We start from the raw sequence: 12,909 nt of genomic DNA, 5'->3' as shown, positions 1-12,909 counted from the left end.
TGTTTTTTTTTGCAATGGAATATGATTCTGTAACATACCAGATGGGTGGCAACTCTATTCCAATCTTAAAATTAAATGTAATTAATTTATTCCTGCCCATACCGGGGGACGCAGATGTCTAGTGGCCTAAATGAAAGAGATACATTAGGCTGTAAGTAGTAAAGGCTATGGAGTAAAACGTGACCAATTTAAACACGAGGGAGCAAACTAGTAAAAGGTGCCCGCGATTTAATACTTTGTGGGAAGGAATTAGTATAACATGGTTACGTTATATATCATTTTTATCTTAATGTCATGAGCGGGGCTTAGCACAATGCAGTAATAGCAGCGTGCATCCATGCTGGGGCACGTTACCATAAGGCAAGTGTAGGCAGCTGCCTAGGCCCCCTGAAAACTAGGGGCCCCATGAAAACAGAATTTCCAGAAGTTACATTTATGGACGTAAGATAATAAATTACATTTCTGTTATTTGCATTTTAGTGACAGATTTCAGGACAGACTAAGTTTCCCCTCATCCATGCCGTAATAGGCTACTCCTACTTCAAGGTTTCACGCTACATAACTTTCTTTTCATGCTGGAGTCTTGTGATAGGCTACCAGCTGTTTCACTGTCTAGTGAACTGGCACAAAGAGGCCTAACTGTCATGCGGCGGGTCTGGATGGATAACTCAGAGTTTGGGGCAAACGAAAGAGAGTTTATTAAAGGCACAAACAAACAAAAAAGATCACAGGGATCAAAAGGGAGAGAATCTGGACACGTGCACATGACACTACACAACATTAATGACAGACCCAAGATTGGCTGGGAAGGGGAGCACTTATGTACAGGGATAACGAGGAGGCATAACGAGAGGCAGGTATAGTTGATTTTATACGAAGGTAAGACAAGCAACAGCAGGCGTAGCTTGTTAGGGTCGCGCCAGGGAGGAGACACGAGGACCTGGCAGGGTAGGGCATGAGTCTAACGGAAGAAGAAAATAGTGCAAAGGTACAAGAGTAACATTTCATCTCCCATGCCTTTGATACTGTTCTGCTACAGACATGTGAACAGACATGGAGGGAATACAATTCAACAAATTCAATTGCAAAAATTCAAGACTAATCCAAGTCCATAGCCTACGGCCGTGGTGAAAGAGGGAACCTCTTATATTTGGCTAATCGATCCACCAGCATGATTCCCCACTTCCTCCCCATCATTGAATTTTACTGACAGCACTCCCTGCCCCCAGGTTTTACTGCTGGCAGCCCGCACTTTGATTAGCATATTATTGATGTCATTTTTAAATCCCTCTCGTTTTTCTCTTTCGTCTCCAAAAAATAGCTCAAATGGCCCACTTAGGGGGGCCCATACCCATGTCAGCCTAGGGCCCCCAGAGAAGTTAGTCCACCCCTCATCTTTAAATCCCTCTCGTTTTTCACTTTCGACTCCAAAAAATTGCTCATATGGCCCACTTAGGGGGCCCCATACCCATGTCAGCCTAGGGCCCCCAGAGAAGTTAGTCCACCCCTGCATCTATGCATTTAGAGCCATGGAATGTAGCTGGATGGAAATTGAGAATCTAAGTTAGTTCAAGAGTGAATAAACAGAAGTGTCAAAGTAATTTTTTCTAAGATATTAACAATATCTTATTCAAAAACCATTTGAAATATACTATTATTAATTTAACGAACTTACCTAACAGAGTGGAATGAGGTACAGTGAGACTAACTAATAACAAAAGTTTAATAAACTTTATTACTAATAATTATGGATCTTCATACTGTTGTTCTCCCACCATGAATGATGTCACTTCCTGAAGAATGACATCATAAAGATATGGGTTATTGTTAATTAACGGGACATTACATCTGACCAATAGGATGCAAAATGATAGTGAAGATTTAGGGAAAAGCTCTAAATCTATTGCAGGAAAATCTGAAGATAAAATATTTACATGAAACATAGAGAAGATGAAGAATTTTTGTAATCATAACTTAACAGTTTTTTACGTTATTAAAAAGTATATCGTGGCACCTAGAAGACATGCCAAGTCTAGAAACATCTACTTAAAACCACAATGGTGAAACTATAATGAGATTTCATGAGATTCAAAGATTCTTTAACATTTCATGATTTCACATTTTACTGATATGTTAAGACATACAGTGTGTTAACCAAAGGAGATTTTGTAATACTCATTCATGCAGTGAGAAGACAATAAGAATGTTACTGCTGACATTTATAAGGTCAGTTACTAAAACTAACTAGCCTGTTTAATTCCATCATTAATCTGACATTTTACAGACAAATATTTTGAAAGTATATCTTTACGTTTTTCCTTTCAGGTCTAAATGGAAGATTCTATAATTAAGCATCTGAAATACCCCTAATCATTAGACAGTTAGTGTCATGTTCAAACATATTTCATGAAAATAATGAAGAATACAGCTGATTATTGTACACAAAACAGATTAAATATATTCATTTCATTTATGTATTCCAGCGAGAGCATTTTAAATGGGATGGAAAAAAACAACCATCAACAATTTTTATGATTTTTCAGTCTGTTCTAAGCCTTATACTGTACTCCAATTACCACTGTTCAGTCACAAAGACTTATACAGAGGATAAGCAGAGCTGAAGGGGCACAGACCAACTGGGCTGAGGCTGGGAAATCATTGGCATACAGTACCTACTACAGAAGATTACTAGTCCAAGTGCCACATAAATAAACTTCACTGCCCCTGATTGGATTAATTAGATTGATAAGGCCTTACAGAGTATGGTGGATTGTGGAGACGAATGTGGAAGAGAGGTGAGAAAAGTTGAATGTAGTTGAAGTTTCATTGACATGGTCAGTATGTGCAAGGCTTTGATAACAATGTTTTTGCATGGGGAAAGTGGCAGAGCCCAGCTGATATCCAGACTGGGGCACCAAGATCGCCGTCATTGTTCGTAATGTTTAAATGTACTATTTTCCTGCTTTTGACATAGTCCTAGACTAATGGAACATATATCTATTATATTATTAGTTTCACAAACTGCAATAGACCATGATATCAAACGCAAACACAGAACTTTCAAATTATAGAAGAAAATGTGGTCAAAACGTGTTGTTTTTAAGTATTTTTAATGGTTTAAATATATTACATGCATTTCCGCCTTGCTTACATTACCGACCGTTACTTCGACATATATTTATGCATGCCCTCATTTTCTTAATGCATTCACACCCTAAGCTAAATTATTTCAGAAATGGGAGGAAAGCTATTTTAAAAAGACTGAGGGGCAGAAATCACTTTGCAGCTCCATTAATGTGAAGCTTCCTCGTGATGAGATGCCCTGCAGGTAAAACACAAATTTCTGATATTTGCGCACCGTAAGCACCGAGAGTCACGGTAACTCACGATGGTGCTCGGCCGGCGCGGAGATCGATGCGTTGGGGCCTGGCGCGTGGATTTGCTTGAGGGGAGCATCTGATGATTTACTTTTAAGTCACAGGCGTGTAGTCGGTGCACAATTGTTTTTATTACTTTTCTATTTGCTGAAGCCTTTTATTATATTCCTGTTTGGCATATTGAGTAAGACACCTCAAATAAAAAAGAAAAAACTCACTTAATTTTCATTTTCATTAAATCGGCAGGCTTTATGCACCCAGAGGCCTTGGGAATGGTCATTCTTTGTAAAACGGGAGAACAAAAACCTATGAATTTGAATTGAGTTCATATATGAAAATGATTAATGCTCATATATAGCTGTAATTTAATTGTAATTGCAATTCAGAAATTGTAATAAGGCAGGAATTATTTTGCACAAAATTTCTATTTTTACCGAGGATGGGGGAAATTTCATTGCCAAAGAAAATCGCGCATCTCGGATTCCTTTTCTGTGGAAATGGGAGTGAGTCTATAGCCAAAAATTCTTTTCAGTCCGGAAAAACTACAGTATCATAATGTTCTTAAAATTCACACATCTAAGTAAAAAGGTACTAAAGTTTTGTGTAATAGTTACACTGCAGCAGCATATAAATAAAGAAATGAAGTCATACATTTCACACTCCTTTGGAAAATCACAGGCAATTAGTTTTTTCCTGGAATGTGTTTTACTTGCACAGCATTCATCAGACTGGCGTTACACTCAGTTTGCCATCAGACTGCATTTGAACATCACACAGACTTTTCAAGTTCATTCTGTGTTAGCACTGCAGATTTACAAAAAAAAAAAAAAACATAATTCCCAAGTTGGACTCTGGATTCTCCAAGTTATTGTATTATTCATTATATTCCAACTTTCATGGGGAAAAAAGATTGTAGTTCCTTTTCTGTTCTGTTTTCCTTCTCATAATGAATATGGACTTCAGCCCATATAGACGAATCCTTTCTACATAACCATAAGATATTGTAATTAGTAAGATACAACTGAATACTTAAATATCAGTGGATGAAAAATAACTGCCACACACAAGGCATTTTAATTGAAACGAGAGCTTCACAAGCTTCAGCCAAGGGCCAGCTCCGTCGCTGGGTGCAGTCATCTTTAAACATTTGCGCCTCCCAAATCGCAGGCGGTTCATGGAACCCAGCAAGGGAGAAAAATTTCAAAATAAATTAATAAGAAAAAGAGACAAACCACATAGGCCTACATGACTACATGTAACAAGCTTCACAGGTTGTTCCCACATCGTTAAAGAACCCAAATAATTACCTAAAGCTTAAAAATGTACTTCAAATGTAATTTAATATTCTTACTGAAGAAGAATGTATTATGATGCTTTTTCATTTAAATAATATGACAAATGTATTTTGGAGCTAATATAAAGGGTAATTTCAGGTAAATATGGTTCTCATATATGCAAAGCTTTATACTGACTGTAACATGTCTCCTGGTGTAACATATGTCTTGGTGTCTGGGTTCCTCATAACATTGTATGGTTCCATATGGTGTAGGTAGCTGTAATCCACACACCAGAAAGGAAACATATGAAATCTCTCAGTATTATATGAATGGAACATTCTATGTCGTCACTATATGCAAATTTTAATGTTGGTTTCCTTCTCCTTTCGGCTCACAGGGGTTTTTTGGAAGAACACCCCAATGGTCGCTCCGATTATTCCTCCTGAGGCAGAGCCAGGTCCACAACCTGCTCTCCGTTTCTCTGCAGATTTAAAACCCACTTCCTTTCTAGCGTGAACGATTTCCTTTTACAGTAGAAGCTTGTGCCAAAGTGGCTCTGTGTCAGGACACCTCTCCCGCGGTCCCTCTCATAAAAACGCTTCTTTTGTAAATCAGGGTTACACTTCACTCATTCCTTTCAACGGATGGCTTTTTAAATTCTACTCATCCCCTTTACCTTAAAAATGTACAGAGCATTATTAAACTTTCAGATTGGCCTGTCGCTCTTACATTAATATAAATGTTTGCAGCACAGTGATATTTCCCTGCATGCAATTTCCATATTTCAATTCGGTGTACAATACCCTTGAAAGAAAATGACAATTAAAAACAAACACGCATTTAGAGATAAATCATTTTAATAGGTTAAAGTTTAAAATGGTTGTCATGCACGCTATTAATTTTAAATTGAACTTGTCGACGATGGTGAAAAGACAAACAGAATAGTTTCCTTTTTGTCAGCTTGCTTCTGTCGGGTGTCAGAGTCAATATTGTTTGCAGTTTGGTAAAGACCATGAATATTCCCTGGCTTCATTAACTCTCATAACAGAGAAGAGATTCCATTACTGCTATTTTCAATGTTTTAGTACAATTTTTTCCTGGGTATTTCCTGGAACCAGTTTACTGTACTACACAGTCTGAATTCTGATTTTAAAATTGACTGTACAGTAGTTAGGGTTATAATAACTGGAAAGTTTAAATATTTCCATGTTACTTTTTACTTATAGTAAACTCTTTGAAGAATCCAAAATGATAGCTACAGAGGTTTTTTTTTTAATTATTTTTATGGCTGGAAAAGGAAGTGTAACATTCCCACTTTATATTTAATCTTGGACAAGTAATGATTTTGATTCTGAGCTCTTCTCCCTGATCAAGGCCAAGGTATTTGCTGCACAGGAGCACTGCGCTGTGCTGCTTGCTGATTCAGCCGGGCTTAAATACAATCTGCTCGTCAGAGAGTCTCCTGAACAAACAGACTGGGCTCCCTGCTTCGGAGGCAGGGACAGGTGGAGAGGCGACCTGCCGACAGGAAGTCACCCTGTCTTCACAGGTTGAATCCTTCTTATCTTCTGCTTACAAAAGCAGGTCCTGGGGGATAGACCTGCAGTTTGCGCTGTCACTGCGTACTGTAAACCTGACTTGGGGAGTTGCTTTTTCTATTAAGGTGGGGAGGGCAGAGGAGTACAGAAGCCTTTTGATATTCTAACCTTCTGATTGGCTACAGCGCTGATTTTGCATACAGTACCTAGTGCAACTTGTCTGGTTGAATGTACTGGCTCTCCACTAAAAACATATTATTATATATAACATCTATTCCTCACCTTTATTGCCTTTCCTTTGGAACTTCGGAGAACGATTTTACCCAAAAAAAATCTCTCACACCATTCAAGTGTAACTGTGCTTAATTTTATGCCAGTTTACATTTTAAACTATAATTGGTACATTGCTTAGTTTCGCTATGTGAGTCTAAAGTATCTGAGTACACATCCAGTATGGCGTGAGTAATGTGCACCATCCTGAAAGAGGAGGGGGGGGGGGTTTCGCTTCACACATGTTGCCTGGACACTGTTAGTGACTCATAGAGAGGAAAAGACAATTCCCGGTGGACCTGTGACTTCCAGAAACCTCGTTAGAAACCAAACACAGACACACACACACGCAGACACACACCCAGTCCATCTTTGTGGGGACTCTCCATTCATTTCTATAGCCCTGATCCCAGCAATGACAGCCTTACCCCCCACCCAGCCCTAACCTTAACCATTAGTAACCAAACAAAATACAGGACTTCTGGCATTTTTAATTCTTTGATTGCATTCACAGATTTTTATAAAATTGACTTTTTCCTAGTAAGAACCAAAAACATGGTCCCCACAAGGTAAAACTTTCAGCTTCACATTTGTTGCCCACAACATAAAAATGACCAAAACAATAAAGAAACATACACTATATACACACACTGAACCCTTCATGATACAAACATTAGGATTTAAAGATTAATGGAACTCTAGGGATGTCTGTATGTGCTCATGTTCTGTTCATCCCAGTGGTTCCAATACACCCCCATCCCTCTGTCTCCTTTAGGGGTTTTATTGTATAATATGCAGAGAGGAATGCCCAAAGTTTCACAACTGCACCATGTTCTGTGAATATTAAAAAAAAAACACACACAGTGTCAATATGGACCTTTTCAAGTTCCATAGTTGGACTCAAATCAAGGCAGAGAGCAGGCATATACTGTAATTAAACTGGAGAGTGCTACTGGTGGTGCTGGACAGATACTCACAGTCTCACTCAGTTGGATTGGTTATTCATCCATTAAATAATTTGGGCCCTTTGTCTGATCTTTTGGATCCTGAAAATACAAGGAACAAGTTAAGAAACCTATATATCTCTATCTGGATACATATACTGATGGTCCATGTGAGCAGCACTTAATATGTGTCACAAGCAGCAGCCGGCGCACATTTTGGGGTGTGACAGGATGAAAGCTGCTCAGCTCACCCATCTGCCCACTATGGCCAGTCTGCTTCTCATGTTAACTCCAGAGGAGCTGATGCAAAGTATATACAGAGCATCTGCATGCAGTATAAATTCTCAGTGACATCCTGATATACTCATGAGCTGCGGTTCTATATCTTTAATCCTTAATGGCTTCAATCCAGTTGCCTAGACTGAACATCAGCATCTATATAAATATCTATCAGTGAGTGGAGGTGGGAGCGAGGGCTTCTGTACATCTTTGAGTGAGGGTTAGGTGCTGTTTCCACTTAATTCAGTGCATCTGTACCTCTGGTGTTAATAAAACGGATTATGCTCTTTGTTTCAACCTTTCCCCACCTCACGTCATAGTTTCCATGCCACTTCTGAGTGCTGTAATTACTGCCAGTTATGTTCTGTATACATCATCGTCCACATATAGAGGCCTTCATTTTTCTGGAAGCTTCTGTGTTGTGTTGACCTGAACCTATCAACAGCCCCCAACACTTCCCCATGCCTATTTTTAATTAGCTACTGGGTCTATGTCTACACAAAATGTTTTCTCAAATGCACAATCACTCATAAGTAATATGCGCTCACCAGAATCTAGAGAAATCCCTTTAAGGCAGAAACAGTAGATTGTTAAGTACTGTACCTGTGATTTCTCTTTGGAGGGGTACAGTAGCACAATCAATTTTATGGGCCAAAGTTACTGTATGATACAGCGGCACGCGAATGATGTTCTGTGTTTTAGTAATCTCTTGAAACGCTGATGGAAGTATATTTAATCTCGTCCATCACATTGGACATTTTAACGAGAACAAAAAGTGTGTAAGTGACTAATGCACAGCCTCCCCGTTGCATTTGACATTGTGCCTGTTTTCAAACTCTGGATCTTGGTTCTGTGGTGAATGCAGTAGAGTTAATGTTTATTAATTAGAAGAATATTTCTCCGGGCCTGGAAATCTCTGCCAGTTTGGTATAGCAGAGTCACACTGTTGAAACTCTTTCATTGCTGGGTACTGTAAGTTCAAAGCTGTTTGTGGATTCAACATGTGTCTTCCATTTATACAAAAAAAGCTCTCAGACTTTGGGGAAGAGATCTGAGATTCAATTTTCTGAATAGATTGAAAGCCAACATAGATGTCAAGTCGGAAAAATAACTTTAAGGAACTGAATTTCAGACGGTGCAGAGAGAAAGAGTTGATAGGAGTCCATTCTTGATAGGTGGGCATTCTTTGTGGCAACAATAAATAAAAACAAAATCTGAAAAAAACAAACAGCCACAGGTTTTTACGCTTGTGAGACAAAGTGTGTGAACCTTTTGGAATAATCTAGATTTCTGCATGGATGGCTTGTATAAGGTGATCTGATCTCATCTAAGTGATAAACAGACATAACAAATAACACACACAAGTTGCCATATTCTTATTGAAGAAGAAGTTTAACTAAGTCAGTGATGGGAAAACTATATGCATGTCTAATACAATGACTCCCTTTTAATCAATTCCAGCAAGGACTCGTCCTAATCTGTCACGTAGGAATAAAAGAACACACACATGTTCCTGCGCCCCACAAAATAATTCTGTTTTGGTCACACACACACACACACACACACACACACACACACACACACACACACACACACACACACACATATATATATATATGTCACAAGTCGAAGAGATTTCAGGGGACTTCAGAAGAAGAGGCGTTGAAACTCTAATGACTGTGAAGGGTTAACAATATTTCAGGAGATGTTGGCCCTCGTCTGTCTTTCAGAAAGTCAGAAAAACTGCACAGAGAAAAAGTACAGCACTGTTGCTGCTCTACCTAGGAGTGAGTATCCTACTAAGATCAGTAGAAGAGTACACTGTTGAATTCTTAAACAAGTGACTAGGAACCCCAGGATGATCAAATCTGCAGGCATCGCTTCATAACATCTGTGTTCATGAGGCTACGATAACAGAAATACTGAACGAGAGTGGGGTCCTGGCAGGTTGCCAAAAGGATAAGAATTGCCCAAATTTGCTGTAAACAAACTGGATGTTCCACAGTCTACTGGAACCTGTGGACAGATGAAACAAATGTTTATCAAATTATATCTGGAGAAAGAAAAACCCTACATGCCATCACCAAAACCCCGTCCCAGCTGTGAAGCAGGTTGGATGGAGGGCAATGATGACGGGATGCTTTGCAGCCTCAGGGTCTGGACGGCTTACAGCCATTGAGAGACCAGTGAATTCCAAGTTCTACTGTGTAGCAGAGTGCAGCAGAATGACAGAGCATTTCTCTGTGATGTAAAGGAGGCTAATAGCATAGAGCAAAAACATAGGAATGAATCAACAACTTCAAACAGAAGAAGTTTCCTATTTTATAATGGACAAGTCAGTATCCTGACCCATTGAAATGTCGTGGGGTGCTCTAAAGCAGGCTGTTCAAGGAAGACGTTCCAAAAATATACATAATCTGAAACTGATTTGTACAGGGAAATGGGTCAAATACCTCATATAAACTGCACAGGTGTGATCAGCATTTTTATTCAATGACTTTGATGTGTCCAATGACAATATCTATTCATCTTTTCACCCATCTACCAATCATGTATCCCAGTACAAGACATGGGAGGTGTCCTACCTGTCCTACCTGACACTGTCCCAGTGTACCTAATAAAGGGGGTCTTACCTGGCACTGTCCCAGTGTACCTAATAAAGAGGATCTTACCTGGCACTATCCCAGTGTACCTAATAAAGAGGGTCTTACCTGCCACTGTTCCACTGTACCAAATAAAGGGGGTCTTACCTGGCACTGTCTCAGTGTACCTAATAAAGAGGGTCTTACCTGGCGCTGTTCCACTGTGCCTAATAAAGAGGGTCTTACCTGGCACTGTTCCACTGTACCTAATAAAGGGGGTCTTACCTGGCACTGTCCCAGTGTACCTAATAAAGAGGGTCTTACCTGGCACTGTCCCACTGTACCTAATAAAGAGGGTCTTACCTGGCACTGTTCCATTGTACCTAATAAAGGGGGTCTTACCTGGCACTGTCCCACTGTACCTAATATAGGGGGTCTTACCTGGCACTGTCCCACTGTACCTAATAAAGAGGGTCTTACCTGGCACTGTCCCAGTGTACCTAATAAAGAGGATCTTACCTGGCACTGTCCCAGTGTACCTAATAAAGAGGGTCTTACCTGGCACTGTTCCACTGTACCAAATAAAGGGGGTCTTACCTGGCACTGTCCCAGTGTACCTAATAAAGAGGATCTTACCTGGCACTGTCCCAGTGTACCTAATGAAGAGGGTCTTACCTGGCACTGTTCCACTGTACCTAATAAAGGGGGTCTTACCTGGCACTGTTCCACTGTGCCTAATAAAGAGGGTCTTACCTGGCACTGTTCCACTGTACCTAATAAAGGGGGTCTTACCTGGCACTGTCCCAGTGTACCTAATAAAGAGGGTCTTACCTGGCACTGTCCCACTGTACCTAATAAAGAGGGTCTTATCTGGCACTGTCCCACTGTACCTAATAAAGGGGGTTGTACCTATTACTACAGTAGCTAGTTGAGCTTAATAAATGAGGTCCTACCTGGTACTATTCCAGTATACCTAATAAAGAGAGTCGTACCTGGTACTTGCTAGGTGTATCTAAGTCTTTTGTGTTTCCTAGTAGAAAGATGAGTCACAAAGGGAAAGTGGAAACATCAATTTTAAGCAGCCCATATAAATGTACAATTAACCCAATGAGTTTATTTCTCAACACAGAAGGTAAAAAGATGGGATGTCTGGAACTATATTGTTTACCAACAACTGGTGGGACAGCTAAGTGATTAATTAAGAGTGAATACTGTTTATTCTTACAAGGCGCACTCCTGGTTTGTGGTTTATAGCCCTGGGTTACGTTAACAGCAGTTGATGCTGTTGACTTTATAGCAATCTGTGTTTTTTCTTTTCATGCTAAATGAATTGAGCCGCGTGCATAATGTCGTAATGGAACAGGCACTCAATCACGCCCACTGGATCTTTGGCTTGTGCCATTTAACATCATAACATGGTACATTATGGCAGGTTTTTTAGGAAATGATTCTGAGTCATAACTATTACAGAGCGGCAACATCTCAGACCATTGAGATCACTATGAATGAGATCAGGGGACTTTAATGTCTCCTTTTTCAATTTCCATTTTTCACTGTCAAGGTTTGTTTATTTTTAATCTCTTTCGTTATCCATCATTTTTTTTAGATCGCACAGCTCCTCTCAGTGGGATGGAAATGCATCACTAGGATTTAATAACTTTCCTTAAGAGATGAAAATGAAATGGAGTGGCAGACCAGGTAAAGAGCAATACATTTTTATGTGTTACTGGGGAAATTTCTTCCATTCTGTGTTCAGTTTCATAGTTTTTATAGAGAATAAAGCACATTGATGGTGTGTTATATTACCTGAAAATGGTGATATCACCTCTGTCTACACCTGCTTCCTCACGGCTGTAATTTAATGCTAGCAGAGATGTCAGATGTTTTCAGAAGAAGGATAAGGGTAATCAGCAGACACCCACCACTGCACAGCTGTGAACTTAGGGGTAGCAGATGATAAATACTGGGATGAAACTAATCACATAAAATCTGTGATCAAGAAGCACATTTATTATTGTAGGGGTAATGTAATGTTAACAGTAGTTGCTCTCTTAAATTAAAATGAAATCTATCTATCTATCTATCTATCTATCTATCTATCTATCTATCTATCTATCTATCTATCTATCTATCTATCTATCTATCTATCTATCTATCTATCTATCTATCTATCTATCTATCTATCTATCTATCTACCTACCTACCTACCTACCTACCTACCTACATACTCTGGTGAACTGTAATCTACTCTGATATACTCTAATTAACCTAGAAGCATGGGAGATAATGTGACACCCTGGATGGGACACCCATACATCACAGGAACCAGCTATTACTGATTCCACTTCGGTTAAGTCCTGCTGGGGAGTCGCACATTTGCCCCTGCCGCAGTTCTTTAGTCAACTGACAGTTCTGTGAGTGATAGGGTAGGTGACAGTGGATCGAGATACAGAGCAGCATCTGGGATGTGAAAGTGTCTGCATGTCAGGAAATGACATTCCGAGCAGCAAGGCGGAATTGCACTCCGTGGACTGAGGATTCTGTTCTTCCGTCCTCCGGGGCCCTAATGACATTGTGATCCCTCTTTGGAACGTGGGATGCAACCCGAATCCTGCCTATCATATTTAGGTCTGCCTTAGAAA

At 39.7% G+C, this 12,909-nt stretch overlaps 2 long non-coding RNA genes across 2 annotated transcripts in view; one reads left to right on the top strand and one right to left on the bottom strand.

The window, feature by feature from the left end:
- Positions 1-12,909, top strand: part of LOC125718920 (uncharacterized) — a 35,223-nt gene that overhangs the window by 6,026 nt on the left and 16,288 nt on the right. Inside the window, exon 2 of the long non-coding RNA XR_007384982.1 lies at positions 11,874-11,965. This is a non-coding gene — a long non-coding RNA (uncharacterized LOC125718920). The remainder of the gene's footprint in view (positions 1-11,873; positions 11,966-12,909) is intronic.
- Positions 6,943-12,909, bottom strand: part of LOC125718918 (uncharacterized) — a 38,163-nt gene continuing 32,196 nt past the window's right edge. The window contains exons 2-3 of the long non-coding RNA XR_007384980.1: positions 7,440-7,508; positions 6,943-7,296 (exon numbers count right to left, since the gene is read on the bottom strand). This is a non-coding gene — a long non-coding RNA (uncharacterized LOC125718918). The remainder of the gene's footprint in view (positions 7,297-7,439; positions 7,509-12,909) is intronic.

This window comes from Brienomyrus brachyistius, chromosome 23, assembly GCF_023856365.1.
Source record: "Brienomyrus brachyistius isolate T26 chromosome 23, BBRACH_0.4, whole genome shotgun sequence".
NCBI classification, from domain to species: domain Eukaryota; kingdom Metazoa; phylum Chordata; class Actinopteri; order Osteoglossiformes; family Mormyridae; genus Brienomyrus; species Brienomyrus brachyistius.
The sequence above is the reverse complement of the archived record's forward strand: the minus strand, read 5'-3'. Positions and strand labels throughout refer to the sequence as shown.